Source organism: Palaemon carinicauda, chromosome 43, assembly GCF_036898095.1.
Source record: "Palaemon carinicauda isolate YSFRI2023 chromosome 43, ASM3689809v2, whole genome shotgun sequence".
Classification (NCBI taxonomy): domain Eukaryota; kingdom Metazoa; phylum Arthropoda; class Malacostraca; order Decapoda; family Palaemonidae; genus Palaemon; species Palaemon carinicauda.
Window position 1 is genome coordinate 41,849,585 of NC_090767.1, and position 18,826 is coordinate 41,868,410.

The 18,826-nt window shown below is 49.5% G+C and overlaps 1 pseudogene; it reads right to left on the reverse strand.

Moving 5' to 3' along the window:
• Positions 1-11,447: 11,447 nt before the first annotated feature.
• LOC137634054 (5.8S ribosomal RNA) lies at positions 11,448-11,607 on the reverse strand (annotated as a pseudogene).
• Between the last annotated feature and the right edge of the window lie 7,219 nt (positions 11,608-18,826).

Here is an 18,826-nt window from a genome sequence, read left to right on the forward strand (position 1 = left end):
TTTTTGATTATGCATCCAGTACACGGGAAAGAGATTCTTATTTTTATTTCTCAAAGCACGAGGATTTTTCGACTTGTAAATAAGTCCCGGCTTTAGAGAAAAATCCAGCAGCATTGCCACACATCACGAGGGTTACGCGATCTTTGAACGCTTTAAAGCCAGAGGCTTTGGCTTCTTCTTTAAACAGGAAAGTTCACGACGGCATTTTCTTCCAAAACAAGCCGGTCTCATCCATATTAAACACTTGTTCCGGCTTGTATCCACCTTCGGCGATAATATTCTTGAACGTCTCGTTCACGTAAGTTTCAGCAGCGGTAGTGTCAGCGGAAGCAGCCTCGTCATGCAGGGAAACGCTTTTCAGGGCGAAACATTTTTGAAACTTCGCGAACCATCCTTTGCGGGCAGAAAAACGTTTCTGACGCTGGGAATCAGTGGATGTCCCTGGTTGAGGTTCATCTACATCATCTTGTGTGTGTGTTTTACGTACGTAAATGTAAATTTAAAAAAAAAAAAATATGATAGGGTACAACATGTACACTCTTCAGACTTTTAAAACCTTCCCTTTAAATTAATGCATACTAAACTAAAACAGGCACAAATATTAAAATGTTAGAATATTAAAGTAAAAGATAAAGATTGTTACTTTACTCACCACGAAAGAAGTTGAAGAAAAACTTGAATGATGATGGCGATGAATTTGCTGCACAGTAGAAATAATGATGATGAAGCTGATGATGTCTTCTACTGTGCAGCCAATGATAGTATTTTACGTCTCTTCAGACGGAGGTGTCTTTTCCTGGGACACCTCTTCAACTTCTTCCTGGGACACTTCTTCAATTTCTTCCGAAGGCTTAGTAGCAGGAGGAACTGGCTCTTTTTTGCGAGGCTGGAAGAACATTGTGATCGGAAGTTGCTGCCGGTGCTTCTTTTTTCGCTCGAAGAGCATCCTGTAAGGAGTCATGATGTCATCGATCTTGTTGCAGAATTGCATAGATCGAACCATATCCTTGTCCCAATCTTGCGACATTTCTTTCACCTCCTTCACATGGTTGCAGAACTTGGCAAGCCGTTCTAATGTTAAGCCCGTTTCTTCGACATTTTCTTGGGTCTCTTCCTGCGTTTCACTGTCTTCTTCACTGGCCGATTTCGTCAGGTCTTCTAGGTCTGCATCAGTTAGCGGCTGGGAATGGCAGTCCAACAACTCGTCGACGTCTTCAGTCGTCATGTCGCCAAACCCGTCGCCTCCAATTATCGCAGCCAACTGCACAGATTTGCGTATTGCAGAGTGTTGAATCTCAGACGGTGTAAATCCCTCGTCATCGTAAACAATTTGGGGCCACAACTTCTTCCAGCTCGCATTGACAGTAGCAGGTTTCATTTCTTGCAGTGCCTTCTGGATGTTCTGCAGGCACGTGGCTATTGTGTACTTCCGCCAGTACGCCTTCAAATTGAAAGTTTCATCTTCATCTTCTTGGGCAGCATCCACACACGCAACGAGGTCCGCCAAGGTATTCTTCGTGTAGAGGGTCTTGAACGTCCTGATAACCCCCTGGTCCATCAGTTGAATTAATGACGTGGTGTTGGGTGGCAGGAACTCAACCTGAATGCCCTCATCTGACAGATCAGTTGCGTGTCCACCAGCGTTATCCACAAGGAGAAGGATCTTAAATGGCAAGCCCTTCTCTACGAGATATTTGCTGAGTTGCAGGATAAAACACTGGTGGAACCAGTTGGAGGTCAGCATCTTTGTAATCCATGCTTTTTGATTATGCATCCAGTACACGGGAAAGAGATTCTTATTTTTATTTCTCAAAGCACGAGGATTTTTCGACTTGTAAATAAGCTCCGGCTTTAGAGAAAAATCCAGCAGCAATGCCACACATCACGAGGGTTACGCGATCTTTGAACGCTTTAAAGCCAGAGGCTTTGGCTTCTTCTTTAAACAGGAAAGTTCACGACGGCATTTTCTTCCAAAACAAGCCAGTCTCATCCATATTAAACACTTGTTCCGGCTTGTATCCACCTTCAGCGATAATGTTCTTGAACGTCTCGTTCGCGTAAGTTTCAGCAGCGGTAGTGTCAGCGGAAGCAGCCTCGCCATGCAGGGAAACGCTTTTCAGGGCGAAGCGTTTCTGAAACTTCACGAACCATCCTTTGCTGGCGGAAAAACGTTGTTTCTGAGGCTGGGAATCAGTGGATGTCCCTGGTTGAGGTTCATCTACATCATCTTGTTCTTCAGCATGGTCGCCATCGTTGTCTTGAGGTTCCTTTGCCGCAAAATTTTCATACAATCATACAAGCCCAAAGTCTTGGTTCGGATGGTGTTCGTATCCAAGGCTATGTTGTTCTTCCGGCAGTCGGCAATCCAGACTGCTAAAGCACCTTCCATACGTACGATCGTTTTATTACGCGTGGTAACGACTCGCTTCGCTGATCTGCTAAAGGTGATGGCAGCCGTCCTTCTAATGTTCGCCTCGTCCTTCTTGATGTAGCGAACGGTGGATTCGTTCACTCCAAAATGGCGGGCTGCGGCCGCGTAACTTCTGCCTTCTTTTAACATATCGAGAAGCGACACCTCAGCAATCGTCATCATCTTTCGGTGGTGTTTAGGCTAACTACCAGCCTTAGCAGAAGCAGAACGCTTGGGAGCCATTGTACAGTAGGGGTTAAACAGAAAGTTCAACAAAAAGTTCAACTTAGAACAGTCACGCACAGCACAAATTAAAGTTCACAATAACGTAGCAGCATCTACCCGGCGAAAGAGCGGCGAAGGAAGTGGCCGCGAAAAGATGCTGCAGGTTGGAGAAGCGGTCAAAACACCAATCACAGGCTAGATTTCAAAACTTGGGTTCTGATTCGTCATCTATCAGCACTTGAACCAATCACAGTCTGTCTTACATGCTACGTAGTAGTTACCAATTCAAATACAAGGTACTACGTATACAGCTTTACATACCCTATTTTACGCTTGTTTTGTTGTAGGATATGTACGCTTATTCGAGATGTGACTTTTGCAACAAAGAATATTATTGGATGCAGTACTACGTACGTATACATACAAAAGATTCATGGAAAAGATGCACATCCATTACATTTGTAGTAGTAGCCATCAGCTGCCTTACACCATTCAAATACGGTATGACTGCATCTGATTTGAGTTTCATGTTCGATTTAATTTTACTACGTACTGTATACTGAATTATCGTATGATCATATTCTCTTTTCGTGTTTTATTTCTTTCTGTACTGAATTATATGTCATATGTAATGCAATGAACCATCAGTAAGAGCAGATATTACTAATTACAGTATTAATGGAATTAACGAAATACGTATTTGGGGTCTTCATATATCGCGGTATTTTTTAAATTTCCGGAAAATCCGCGATATGTGTATATACATGCGTTATGAAAAAAATCCGCGAAGTGGTGAATCCGCGATGGTCGAACCGCGAAGTAGCGAGGGCTCACTGTATTTGAGTTTGATATATGTTGTAAGTCGACGAGTACATGTAGTTGTAATTTTTTTACCACAGTAGATAGATATATACTGTACAGAGAGAGCTAAGACTAGCTGGGTTAGGAGATAGGTAGTGGCGTGCAGCACTCCCAGTGTAAAGGAGCTTGGGCTATTTGATATCATTACCCAGCTTGAATTTTATCGTGATTTTCATTAGAATTTTTGTTTAATAGGTATTGCATTGTTCTTGGCCATCCCAACGGGTGAACAATCCAACACTTTGTAATTTCTGCTTCACAATGATAGGAAGAGCCGACATCGAAGGATCGTAAAGAGACGTCGCTATGAACGCTTGGATGCCACAAGCCAGTTATCCCTGTGGTAAGTTTTCTGACACCTCTTGCTTAAAACTCTAGAAAGGTCAAAAGGATCGATAGACCGTGCTTTCGCAGCCCGTATTTGTACTGAAAATCAGGATCAGGCTAGCTTTTGCTCTTTTACTCTATGCGAGGTTTCTTTCCTCGCTGAGCTAGCCTTGCGACACCTGCGTTGCCATATGACAGATGTACCGCCCCAGTCAAACTCCCCACCTGATACTGTCCTCGGCCAGGATCGCCATCGGGCGCGCACGCCCACCGCGGGCCGCCGCCGCCTCGCTCTGGAGAGCTCGGCCACGGACGGCCCGCACCGTAAACAGCTTGGAGCTAGAATCTCAGAGACACTTTCCCACCTTGGGAGCCAGGCTCCGGTTCCACTTTGAGTAAGTAGAGAAACAATCAGAGTAGTGGTATTTCACTGTCGGCCAGGGCACGAATGCCAAGACCTCCCACCTATGCTACACCTCTGATGTCTCTCTACAATATCAGACTAGAGTCAAGCTCAACAGGGTCTTCTTTCCCCGCTGTTGTGTGCAGGCCCGTTCCCCTGCCTGTGGGTTCGCTAGATAGTAGGTAGGGACAGTGGGAATCTCGTTAATCCATTCATGCGCGTCACTAATTAGATGACGAGGCATTTGGCTATTTTACCGACTAACCCTCAGAAGCGCATTCAATTACTCTACTCATTCCGGTGGTAGAAGCCTTCATCATAAATGGGTTAGTCTCTTTTCCTACTCTCCTCTACATGTGCTACGGGTTGGATTGTAGCACCTCATAATGTAGGGATCCTCGTTATCTAATTACTGACCTATAAGGAACTACAGCATAACTTTGGTCGCATCACTCGGCTGTAGTCCCTTCCGGCTTATATCTCCACTCAACAGGAGCACTAGTTCTTTGGCACCTGGAGGAACGTCAAGGTCGGTCAAACTTCATGACCGATGAAACCACGCTATGTCCCCTCCGCCTGACATGCCCATGTAATTTGCATACACAGACAGTCCACCCTCTAGGATCTTTACACTCATCAGATCGAGGTCTTCCAGACTCAGCTTAAGCTTCTGGCACAAGCTGATCGTCCCCCTTGACAGTACTCCACGCCAATTCCCAGTTATCGCCATCACTGAGGGTACTGTCCCTGTAAGCTCTTCTACAGCTTTTCTGATGCACTCATTATTTTATTTTGCGATTTTCGCGGCATCAAAAAAAGTCCAGGGGACGAACATTAGAGTCTGCATTCACTTGACAGTCAATAACAATTGACTCCTTATCCTTCCATATAACTAGATCTGGTTTTCTCAGCCCATGCACAGTGCTGATAGGGGGTTCATCCAGCACGTCATACCCTGCTTCGGTAGCTTTGCTCTTGATAAAGCGTTTAATTATATCGCGTCTAGTGATACGCCATGGTTGGACAGCTGGGCACGTCTGTAAGATGTGATGCAGGGTTCCGGGGGCATTGCATCTAAGATCACATCGGCTGCTTATCTGCCTGCCTCTAGAGCTACGGGCCGGGGTAGATAGAACCCCTAGTTTGAGCTTAATGGCATTGCAGAAAGTGCCCCCTTTCATCAGACGGCTGCCAGTGTCCAACCATCTTGGTCTTGGTCCTAGTTTCGCCTCCCTAAGACCACAACCGTCAACTGAGGCGTGTAGCCTAGATCCCCAGTCTGTGGCAGCGGGACCCGGTTTTGTTGGGCTAATTCAGCAGCAATTCCCGCAACCAGAGGGTCTGGAGATCTGACTAATCTCTCATAGCACTCATACAAGGCTTTCGGAATGCCTTCGGTAAGATTGAAAATACTGAGGCCTCCGTCTGCTACGCCTGCATAGAATGCTCCTAAGGGAGTATCACTGGGTAAGTGCAAGCACCTCCTCGTGAACTTCTGAATTTCATTATCCACCCCTTTGAGGTGGTACTTTTTAGTACGTCCATGGACGGCTATATGCTTTAGCCGAGGTATCAGCACATTTTTAAGGACCCAGAACTTCTGCTGAGGCTTCAGAGGCAAACTCTGCAGATTCCCCAGTTCAGTTCTGGCCTTTCCAATCAGTTTCGACCCATTCATATTGACCACAGGCCTGACGTCCACCCCCAGGTATTTATAGAAACCGTCAGGACTTGTGACCGGGAGATTTTCTTCCCTGTACATGAAGGGCCGGGTATCTACGTACCAGGTCTTTCTGGCACCATCACCAACTATTCCGTCCTTGGCACACTTCCCCAAGCCAGGCTCAAGGCCTAGCTTTCCTGCTTCATCAAGAAGCCTCTTTACTACTGCTGTTAAACCTGCTCTTGTTTGAGCCACGACGACGATGTCGTCAACGAATTTGATAGTTTCTCCTCTGAGGCTTGCCCCAACACCATCAGGGAGTTTTGAGAGCGCATAATCGAGTGCTAAAATAAAGAGCAAGGGGGATAGATGATCCCCTTGCATTACGCCTCTCGTGATGTTCACTTCTACTCCAGCAACCTCTGTGCTGATACTGTGATAGAAGTTTTTGAGGTACTGAAGTGAATCCTCATCTAAGCCAGCCCCTCTCAGGGTGTCTAGGAGGGCTGGATGGCTAATGGAGTCAAAGGCCTTTTTAAAGTCTATGAAGGCTATATAAAGGCTCTTGGACTCTTTTAGCGTCACTGATCAGTTCATTTAAGAGCAGGAGATTGCTGCTTACTCCCTCCTCGGCTTTGAACCCTTTCTGACGGGCCGAGGATGGGATGCGCTCCGCTAAACGCTTCGTAAGGATTTTATGCAATCCCCGCGTGACCACGGACGTTACCGTGATCGGTCTAAAGTCCCCGGCCACCTGAGGGACATCTACTTTGGGCAGGAGGGTAGTCCTTCCTCTTGCCCATTGTCTTGTGGCAGTTCTACTTGCCAATATCATGTTATACAGTCGAGCAATACTGTCATCATCCGCCGCTCTAAAATCGGCTGCTTTTATGCCGTCTGGGCCCGGCGAAGTTTTGAGATTTGTTCTCATTTTGCACCATTCAACGTCACTGATGGTAAAGGGTTCAATAATGGTGTTCGTATGGACTTGTGGGACATAGTCGATAGTGCTAGCTTGACTTGGCCTTCCAAAGAGGGAGGTCCAGAAGTCTACCGTACCCTGCGGAAAGGTAGGGCTAGCTAACGGGTCTTTCCCGAGGATAACATTCTGTGCGACACGACAGCGGTTTTTATCCCACTGTCTTTGTGTCGCGGCATACTCCCGCCTCTTCCTTACTGAACGAGGCAAATTCTCAACCTGATTTTGTCTCCCATTTCTATTCATGCCATTCCTATTCAATCTCCTACCAAATATCTCTAACCTCAGTAGATCGATGTCATCTGCCGTGGCATCCTCTTCCGAACTATCCTCACTCTCACTACTTGAGGGAGACTGGTCGCTCCCGTCTGGGCTAGACGGGGGAGATCCTCTATGGGCAGGAACATAGATGGGAGTATCTCCAGCCATAGAGTTTAGATAATCATTCATTCCATCCTCGGTAATTCCCGTCACTTTTAGAGGATGGGAGCATATCGCCTTCCACAAGGACCGGGGATAGAGTCACCCGACATTCCTTTGGTAGAGCTGTTTCACCTGTGGAGGTTGTGCATCGGGCATATGCTGCAACCTTTCCTCTGTCTTGGTCCTTCTCTTTGTGCGGATGCTTTCTAGCGTCCGCCAAGGAAGAACCTTTTCTTTAATCGCTTTCTTAATGTGGGGTTCAGAGTTATGAGCCACTTCAAATTCACACATGGAATTTTCATCGTCGGAAGTCCACTCCAGTCTGCCTCCCACATGGCAGTCAGGGTGGCTCCGAACCGGCTCTATCGAATTATTGTTCACCTTGTACGATATCTTCACCTTACCAATGGCAATTTGGAGTAAGTCCTGATAGAGTTTGGACTTTCTCTTGCCATTTATACTATCCACTGATCTTCCTGTGAATAAGCACTCTTTAATTCTCTTATTCATGAAGGGATGGCCCAAGTTAGACACTTCGAACTGGGCCATCAACCTGAGCTCTTCAGGGGACCAGGGAGTGTTGTGTCTGCTCTCGATGCGCAATACATTCCCTTCATGGAATTGCTGGGCATGAGCCCGTCTCTCATGCAGACGTCTACCAGCATAAGTCTTGAACACCTTCTTGCAACTGGGGCAGATGGGACTCTGAATAGCTTCATCGGTCATGTTTTGGGCATTGTTGGAAAGCCCTATCTCTTGGCCAGTAAGAGATCTGGCGACAGCAGCACTCTGGTTTTGAGTGCCACTGCTGGCGTTTAGTTGACCATTTCGCCGGTTTAACCCCACAATGGGGGTGGAGCGACCCACAGCTCCTCCCGAAGGAGAGGCTGGGCGGGTTGGGTCCTCCATGCGACCCGTTGGACCCATAAATGGGTTTCCGGCAGGTACCACAAGGTGGGGGGTCGCTAGTAAGCTACGACTTTAGTGGCTCGGATTCTGCATACGCGTCTTCTTTACCAGTCATAGTTACTCCCGCCGTTGAATCTCTTCACTTTGACATTCAGAGCACTGGGCAGAAATCACATCGCGTCATCATCAGCCATAACCATCGCGATGCTTTGTTTTAATTAAACAGTCGGATTCCCCGTGTCCGTGCCAGTTCCGAGCTGGTCGCTAGGCTAAACATTATTCTCTCCGTTTAGAGGCCTGGGAACACATGGGACACAGGAACTTTATCCTTGGGCTTAGGCCTGACTCACCCATGTTCAACTGATGTTGACATGGAACCCTTCTCCACATCAACCAACGAGGCTCTCTCTTGATTATTTGCTACTACCACCAAGATCTGCACCAGCGGCGGCTCCAGGCCGGCTCACGCCGAGTCCCTTCGAAGCTCACCGCTGCGACCCCCCTCCTCGCCGGGGCTTCCACAGCGCCTCTCTCAGCGCCAAAAACAGTGCCCCGGCGGTCGAGTATCGGGAGAATGCTTGAGCGCCATACCATTTTAAGGGCTAGTTGCTTCGGCAGGTGAGTTGTTACACACTCCTTAGCGGATTCCAGCTTCCATGGCCACCGCCCTGCTGTCTATAGCAACCAACACCTTTTCGTAGTGTCTACATTAGCATTCCTTTAGGCCCCTTAACTCGTACGTTTGGTTCATCCCACAGCGCCAGTTCTGCTTACCAAAAGTGGCCCACTAGGCACTCTGATTCTTTGCATCATAGAGCTTCACATCTCAAGCAAGCTCCACGTCTCACCCATTTAAAGTTTGAGAATAGGTTGACGGCATTGCACCACCAAGGCCTCTGATCATTCGTTTTACCGGATGAAACTCACCTCTCCGAATGCCAGCTATCCTGAGGGAAACTTCGGAGGGAACCAGCTACTAGGTGGTTCGATTAGTCTTTCGCCCCTATACCCAGCTCTGACAATCGATTTTCACGTCAGAACTGCTTCAGACCTCCAGCAAAGTTTCCTCTGGTTTCGTCCTCGCCAGGCATAGTTCACCATCTTTCGGGTCCCAACGGCTGCACTCTCAGGTACTTGGCGGCGGACCACGGGTTGAGGGAGCCCGAGAGCCCCCAGTGCCCCGGGCCGCACTACGCCAAGTCCTCGGCCTGCGCCCCAACTCCCGCCGGTCCTGCGGCCGGCAGCCGCCCGGCCAGGCACCGCCGGTACCAGCCCAGGATATTCTCTCAACCTAGCTGGCCCGACAGGCCTCGGCAGACAGGGGATCGGCCTGCCCCAAGCAGAGCTCACTTTCATTTCGCCTCCGGGTTTAGATCACCCTTAGACTTGCGCACATGTTGGACTCCTTGGTCCGTGTTTCAAGACGGGTCGGGTGGATTACCAATCACTCTCAGGTGGCGAGAGGCCGCATTTTTCTCTCCGCGGCCTCCTTGCAGTGACCGCCGCTCGGGCCCGGTCAGTACCGTCGTCGGTCATCACCCGCGCCAAGGCACAGGCTACCAGTCCGAAACGGCCCTCGGAGCCTAAGCAGCGGGTCGCCACCAACTCTACTCGAGGGAGAAATAAGCCCGCAGGCCGCGGCACGACAACCACGGGGCCGTGGCAACTAACTGCGTCGCCGGGTCCTCTCACTGAAAAGCAACTTGAACCGCGGTTGCCGCCCGCACCCCGCCAGCTGAATCCCCTCTTTCGACCTTCACGGTTCCACCTGTTTGAGCTTCTGATGGTTTCACGTCCTCTTGAACTCTCTCTTCAGATTCCTTTTCAGCTTTCCCTCACGGTACTTGTCAAATATCGGACTTGTGGTAGTATTTAGCCTTAGATAGAGTTTACCACTTACTTAGGGCTGCAGTACTAAGCAACCCGACTCTACAGTAAAGACCCCTCCGCCAAGCTGCCTAAAACCTTTTTACAGGCGCCGCCACACGGGCCTACCACCCTCCTCGGGGCTGCATTCAAGCAATGACTTAGGCGGTGAGCAGCTCGAGCGGTACGGATGCACCGAAACGCAACACCCCTCGACGGCCGTACAGGACCGCGAGGTTATGCGCTGGGCTGGTCCCCTTTCAGTCGGCCTTACTCGGGGAATCCCGGTTGGTTTCTTTTCCTCCGCTTATTAATATGCTTAAATTTGGCGGGTTGTCTCCCCGCGGACGAGGTCTTAAAAAACTTGCACCTTCCAGGGCCCAGACGGAGCAGGACATCCCGATCAGCCAGCGGCGTCGTCCTCGGATTTTGAGGCGGAGGAGCGGCCTTCATTCTTCGGAGTGCAGGCGACTGCTGCAGCCAGCGGCAGGCAGAGCGGCTAGACCGACGTCGTCGTCCTCTCTCGCAAGGACTCCGTCCGTCCGGCGGTGACCGCTCGCCAGGGCAGCGCAGGGGCGGCGGTAGCCGTAGCTGCTTTACTACTCGCTGCTACTGCTGGTGCGCCACCTGCTTGCTTCTCCGTGTCGACGGCACCCTCTCTCCCAAGGGCAGCACCGTTCATCAATAGGTGCTCTCTCTCTCCCGCTTCGTCCTCTGGACAACAGCTCACCTTCATTCCTTCCTTCCTCCCTCGCACCAACGGACGGGGTCCCTCCCAGTAGCGCTCGAAAGAAAATGATTCTCTTCGACCCACTGCTCTCGCTCTCTCTGGATGAGGCCAGTCTCGTCACCCGCCCGAGTGCACCAGCGGCCCCGGCCCGTCGTCCTTCCATCTTCTGCTCTCGCACAGACACAGATGGCAGGAGGAGCTGGCCACGAGCCTGGCACTCAAACAGATGCTGCTTCCTTCTCACGAAGCCACGAAACATGGCCCGGGACAAGACCCGAACGCTGCTTAGGCACTCCGGATAAGCACCCTGGATGGCCTCTGCTTCTCTTCACCTGAAAGCAGGATCGTCCACCGTAGTCCCAGACACCATTCCACCGTGCCGCCGCCGCCGCCAGCTGGGAGCAGCCAGCCGGACAGCAGCAGCGGGGCCCAGTCCAGGGACACGGTGATATTTCACACTTAAGGGAACGGACCGCCAGCCCACAAAAATAGTGGGCGCCGGCCCGACATCCCCATCTCACCACGGCTCACGGTAGCCGCGGCCGCCCCTTCCAGCGGCGCGGCCGGCCCCCTTCTCTCCGGGGGCCGCACGGCGCCGCTGCCAGCCAGGGCCTGCCGCAGCAATACCCTACACCGGGATGGATGCTTAACAGATACTTGTCCGGGAGTGGCGAAGACACTGGTCAGTGCCCTCGCCACAATGTGCGTTCAACTGTTCGACTCATCTCATAATCTTGCGATTCACATGCCGACACGCATTTTGCTGCGGTCTTCATCGACCCACTAGCCGAGCGATCTACCATTAGAAGTTGTTCAAATTGGAAATATAATACAAAAACATGGGCTAAGCGTGACTTCCATCACGGCCCGCCACGGACTGGCCAGCGCGGCGGGCCCTCCTCCAATGGCCGTGCTTCTCTCTCTCTCCGACCATCACTACGGGGACAGTAGTACTCGACGTTGTCTCCGGCCAGCGGCGTAACCCCGCCTAAAGCGTGCCGCACCGCATCGCCGCCTCTTCCTTCTCTCTGGCGACGCGGACGACAGTGGCTCCGCAGCCCTCGAGACGTCTTTGTACTGACTGCCCCTCCACCAAAAACCACCTCTAGAGCCCCACACTAGCTCTCCATCTGGCTCTGTGCACCCCAGGGCAGCACAGCCGAGCCATCCATCAGTAATGATCCTTCCGCAGGTTCACCTAACGGAAACCTTGTTACGACTTTTACTTCCTCTAAATGATCAAGTTTGGACATCTTTCCGGGTCGTCCAGGCGAGTCTGCGGAACCCCATTGCTGGGAGAAACCCGCCGCCCCAGTCCAAGACCACCAGTCCGAAGGCCTCACTAAATCATTCAATCGGTAGTAGCGACGGGCGGTGTGTACAAAGGGCAGGGACTTAATCAACGCAAGCTGATGACTTGCGCTTACTGGGAATTCCTCATTCATGGGAAACAATTGCAAGCCCCAATCCCTATCACGAATGTTTTTCACGCAATTTCCCGCTCCTCTCGAAGAAGGACAACCCGCTAACCCATTCAGTGTAGCGCGCGTGTGGCCCAGGACATCTAAGGGCATCACAGATCTGTTATTGCTCAATCTCCTGCAGCTATACTCGCTTCTCATCCCTCTAAGAAGACTGTGTCGAACGGGGCCCATGCACCAAAACGCCCGTCCACTATTTAGTAGGCCAGAGTCTCGTTCGTTACCGGAATTAACCAGACAATTCACTCCACCAACTAAGAACGGCCATGCACCACCACCCACCAAATCAAGAAAAAGCTCTTAATCCATCAATCCTTCTGGTGTCCGGGCCTGGTGAGGTTTCCCGTGTTGAGTCAAATTAAGCCGCAGGCTCCACTCCTGGTGGTGCCCTTCCGTCAATTCCTTTAAGTTTCAGTTTTGCAACCATACTACCCCCGGAACTCAAAGACTTGAGGTTTCTCGGGGGCGTCTCGCCACGTCATGGGAATAACGACGGCGAATTGCCAGTCAGCATCGTTTAGGGTTAGAACTAGGGCGGTATCTGATCGCCTTCGATCCTCTAACTTTCGTTCTTGATCAACGAAGACATTCTTGGCAAATGCTTTCACTGTTGTTCGTCCTACGACGGTCACTGAATTTCACCTCTCGCGTTGTAGTACGGATGCCCCCGACAGTCCCTCTTTATCATTACCTCTGGCTCTTACCATCAAGAAAATGGAACCGAGATCATCTTCCATCATTCCATGCAGGTAACATTCGGGCATTGTATTCGAGAGTAGCCTGCTTTGAGCACTCTCATTTATTCAAGGTGAACTGGCCGGCCGCGCGGAACACTCGGTGAAGAGCACCCCGGCAGAACCGGCTTGGCTTCCACTCACGGAAGCTGTTCGGAGCCTGACGGGGAAGCACCGGGCGGTGACCTCCCCAGCCAGTCCGGAACTGAGGTCGAACTACGAGCTTTTTAACCGCAACAACTTTAATATACGCTATTGGAGCTGGAATTACCGCGGCTGCTGGCACCAGACTTGCCCTCCAATTGGTTGTTGCTAAAGGATTTAAAGTGTGCTCATTCCAATTACGCAGACTCGGAAGAGTCCCGCATTGTGATTTTTCGTCACTACCTCCAAGAGCTGGGATTGGGTAATTTGCGTGCCTGTTGCCTTGCTTGGATGTGGTAGCCGTTTCTCAGGCTCCCTCTCCGGAATCGAACCCTGATTCTCCGTCACCCGTAACAGCCACTGTAGGCGCATGGCCTACAATCCACAGCATGATAAGGCAGAAACTCGAAAGATACGGAGCCGGTGCGGAGACCGTGCCCTCTGCACAAAGTTATTCAGAGTCATCACAGTAAACTGAACGGACCGAGGCCCGCTTGGTTTTCAACTAATAAAAGCACTCTTCCCTTCCAGTCGGAGTTGTAATGGTCACGTATTAGCTCTAGAATTACAAGGGTTATCCGAGTAGTAGGTTTGGATCAAATGAATGATAAGTGATTTAATGAGCCATTTGCGGTTTCGCCTTAGAGCGGCCTGTACTGACACATGCATGGCTTAATCTTTGAGACAAGCATATGACTACTGGCAGGATCAACCAGGTAGTTTGCTTACTTGATCTTTCTCTCTAAAGGCCGGAATCCACATCCCAAAGATCGCGTCATACTGCACCCCGCCGCCGCCGTCTTCTCTCGCAATGATGAGACGGCTGCTGCTGCCGCTGCCGCGGCAGAGCTACTGGGGGTGAGTTCGGACACGGGTCAGGCAGGAGCCCGGCCTATTTCCTTCGCTCTCCTATCTCTGAATCAAGGGGCTGCTGCTCTCTCTCAAGCAAAGCGGAACCCTTCATTGCCACAAGTTCTAAGTACTTTCCAACAGGAGGCCAGTCAACTCTACTGTGCTGGCCAGCGACAAAAACATTGTCTCATCGCTGGCTAGTCTGAGCAGAGCTAAACCAGACTCACCCCTCATTCTCAGACACACGACACGGGGGAGGGCCTCTCTCGCAAGGGCCCCCCCCGCATCGCTCTCCTACATTGTCAACCCTCGCTCGGACAAGGGAACTAATTCGACGCTCAGTTGCCACTGGTCGCATGGGGAGCCATCAGCAGCTGCGGTAACCACAGTCTGCCTGCCAAGGCTAACGAGAGACTTGGCACTGACTCCACGACCTTACCGTTATTCGGGCCACAACAGTGGACCTATTGTACCTCTCACGAGGCATACACACACACCCCACACTAAACCACAGGACCAGGTACCCCTCACCTTCGCCACAACAAGCTATTGGTCCCTGGTATGGGCCATGTTTTTCTCTCAGTTCCTAGGATGTGCAACCCTCGCCAAGGATTTCACATGGCCACAACTACTAGGAGCAATGGACATTACCACCAACCAAAGGGCCACTCTCCCCAACAGATACACTGCTCTCTCCACGCCATTTCTACACAAAAAGTAGGACACCTCTTGTTTCTCAAAATTTTCTCCCAAACTTCCACAAGTTCACAAGCTCTTTTCCCCTGATATGGTCCGTGTTTCTTTCAGTTCTGGGGCTCTGCATGCTTACAACAAGGGAATCTACATTGAATACCAGGCAAGCATTTGGTTTTCTCACTGTTTGCCCTGGTTTTATCAAGCCCTCAGCCACAGAAATGAAAAAATTCGTATAGATACTTAGTAAAAAAAACTCTATGGGAACCTCATACAAAATTTCAAATTTTTACTTGGAGAGCACCTTCTCCTATATATGTCAAGAACAATAATGCTTAACACCGACGAAAGGGCCACACCCGCCAGCGATTTTTTTATTTCACTCATGGGGTAAGGACCCAAACTACACTTTTTAACCAAGTATCCAACATTTTACTGTCTAGGTTCCCTTGGAAGGCCACCTAACTCTTACTTTTCAGGGAGAGATGGAATTTTGCTTAAATCTGATAGGCTAGCTACTTAGATTTGTTCAACCTTTATTAAGCATAACAACAACAACAACAACAATAATAATAATAATAATAATTTTGACTTGAAACAATGTTAGGAATAAGAAGCTGGTCATACCTGGAATAGAATTTGTAAAATAGTGTACAGTATTCAGAGCTTTGTGTTAAGTAACATTAACTTCTGTATTATCATTCGACAAGCAGGTGTTGCTTATGAAGAAGAGGTTAGAGCTAGTCATACCTGGAATAACATTTGTAAAATAGTGTACAGGTGTTCATTATGAACAAGAACAGGTGTTGCTTATGAGGAAGAAACTAGAGCTAGTCATACCTGGAATAACATTTGTAAAATAGTGTACAGGTGTTCTTTATGAACAAGAACAGGTGTTGCTTATGAGGAAGAAACTAGAGCTAGTCATACCTGGAATAATAATTGTAAAATAGTGTACAGGTGTTCATTATGAACAAGAACAGGTGTTGCATATGAGGAAGAAACTAGAGCTAGTCATACCTGGAATAATAATTGTAAAATAGTTTACAGTAATCAGAGCTTTGTGGCAAGTAAGATTAACTTATGTATTATCATTCGACAAGCAAGTGTTGGTTGTTATTCATTATTATTATTATTTGTTATTAATTATTATTTTTTGTTATTATTCATTATAATTCATTATTATTGTTTTTTATTTTTTTATTAGTTATTATTTATTATTATTACTATTTATTAATTATTATTTATTCTTATTTAGTATTATCATTTATTTTTATTATTTTTTATTATTATTATTTATTTATCATAATTATTTATTATTATTTTTTATGTATCATTATTATTTATTCTTATTTATTATTTATTAAAAAAACAGGTGTTGCTGGAATAACATTTGTAAAATAGTGTACAGGTGTTCATTATGGTGTTGCTTACGAAGAATAAGCAAGAACATTTGTAAAATAGTGTACAACAACAACAACAACTACAACTACAAGAAGAAGAATCATCTCACTGTCCTTTCCTCTGCCCATTTGAAAAAAAAAAAATCCTTCTCATAGTTTCCTTGGTCCCTAAGTCTTATCTGCACACAACTGACCTACTACCGAAGCCACACTGCTGCACGGGCGTATGTTCTCCTGCTGCTCTGGGTTCAGACGGAGGTAGGCCTGAGGCACCAACCTTCCTTCTCACAGTTTCCATGGCTCCTAAGTCCCAGCCCAGTGACCTACTACCAAAGCCACACTGGTGCACAGGCCTATGTGCTGCTGCTGCTCTGGGTTCAGACAGGGGCAGGCCTGAGGCTCCAACCTTCCTTCTCACAGTTTCCATGGCTCCAAAGTCCCAGCCCAGTGACCTACTACCAAGAGCATACAGCTGTACACACGCCGGCTCATGTTGCACAGGCGATCGTGCTGCTGCTGCTGCTCTGGGTTCAGACGGGGCCCGGACAGAGGATCCAGCCTTCTCACAGTTTCCAAGGAAGCACTGCCTTCTCTCTTAAAGGCAATTGTGTTCTTCAAACTGCTGCTGCTGCTGCTACAGTAGTCACTAAGGCTTCTGACTGGGGCAAGTCCACAGGCTCACATACCATCACAGTCCTCAGAGTTCCAAAGTCCCACTCGCGCAAACTACTACCAAGAACACACGCCTGACAGCACGTCGACTGATCTCGCAGAGCCGACCGTACTCCTGGTGCTTGCTCGAGGGTTCACATGGGGGCAAGACTGAGGAACCAGCCTTTTCACAGTTACCAAGAAAGCACTGCCTTCTCTCTCAAAGGCAAATGTGCTCTTCAAACTGCTGCTGGGGCAAGTCCACAGGTTCACATACTATCACAGTCCTCAGAGTTCCAAAGTCCCACTCGCGCAAACTACTACCAAGAACACACGCCTGACAGCACGTCGACTGGTCTCGCAGAGCCGACCGTACTCCTGGTGCTTGCTCGAGGGTTCACATGGGGGCAAGACTGAGGAACCAGCCTTTTCACAGTTACCAAGAAAGCACTGCCTTCTCTCTCAAAGGCAAATGTGCTCTTCAAACTGCTGCTAGGGCAAGTCCACAGGTTCACATACTATCACAGTCCTCAGAGTTCCAAAGTCCCACTCGCGCAAACTACTACCAAGAACACACGCCTGACAGCACGTCGACTGGTCTCGCAGAGCCGACCGTACTCCTGGTGCTTGCTCGAGGGTTCACATGGGGGCAAGACTGAGGAACCAGCCTTTTCACAGTTACCAAGAAAGCACTGCCTTCTCTCTCAAAGGCAATTGTGCTCTTCAAACTGCTGCTAGGGCAAGTCCACAGGCTCACATACTTTCACAGTCCTCAGAGTTCCAAAGTCCCACTCACGCAAACTACTACCAAGAACATACGCCTGACAGCACGTCGACTGGTCTCGCAGAGCCGACTGTACTCCTGGTGCTTGCTCGAGGGTTCACATGGGGTCAAGACTGAGGAACCAGCCTTTTCACAGTTACCAAGAAAGCACTGCCTTCTCTCTCAAAGGCGATCATGCTCTTCAAACTGCTGCTGCTGCTGCAGTAGTAGTCGCTGAGGCTTCAGACTGGGGTGCCTAACCAGGGGCACATCCTATCAGTCTTCAAGGATCCAAACTACCACTCATGATACCTACTACCAAGAGCACATACCTTCCAGCACATAGACTTCTGCCGCAAAGGCGACCATACTTTTGGTGCTGCTCAGGGGTTCAGTTAAGGGCAACTACCAGGATTAGAGATCACTAAGCACTGGATTGCTCTCGCTTCCAGGCTTCCATGACAAGAGCACACAGCTCTATGTACAACAACTTGTCTCACAAAGGCGGTTGTACTGCAGTCTTTGTTGTCCCGGGTTTTGACAGACGGACTCAAGACCACAAAGCCCTATATCCGCAAGCACACAGCAACTTAGAAGGTACGCTGCCTTCTCTCACAAAAGCACTAATGCACTTCCTACTGCTTAAGCTGCAAGTGTTGCTGCACCAACATCTGCAGTTGTTGCTAAGGATTCAGCCAAGGGGAACATAGAGTCGCAGACTCAACCACAATGTCTTCTCTCGCAAAGGAAATTTCGGCTCTTCATGCTGCATTAAGCATGTGCTATTGCACTGCCCTACATGAATCCCGGAAAGGTGGTGGTTTAGCGCTAACCAACCAATAGCCCTCTCTCGGCTATAGCCACGGCCACTTTGGCACAGCTTGCGTGCGCGCTGCCCGGACCTCCGCAACGTCTAGGACACTGCCAAGAGTCTCGTCTCTCCGGCTGGCTGGCTCAGCACAGCGCCCAGAGACCATGCAGATGGGTGCGGGAGTGCGTTCGTTGCCGCGTCCCTGGCAACTCCTTCAAGTCTGTTATATCGGGCAGAAACGAATGGCTTGGAGCACGCCACAGCCACTGACTGACTGGGCCAACTCAAAAAGCAAATTGTCGGCCTCACAAGTCGGCCGACGCGAATGCCTGCGATCGCAGACTTAGCTTCCCCCTGTTGGGACGCCCCGCCTAGCCACTAGACTGCCGCCGCAGCTCCTCGTCCGCATCTGTACCACCTCTTCCTAGTTTAAAGCGAGCAATTCGCTGGGTTATAGAGGTAGGGGTGCAAGGGCTGCGGCTGGTTCTGGCCTAGTGG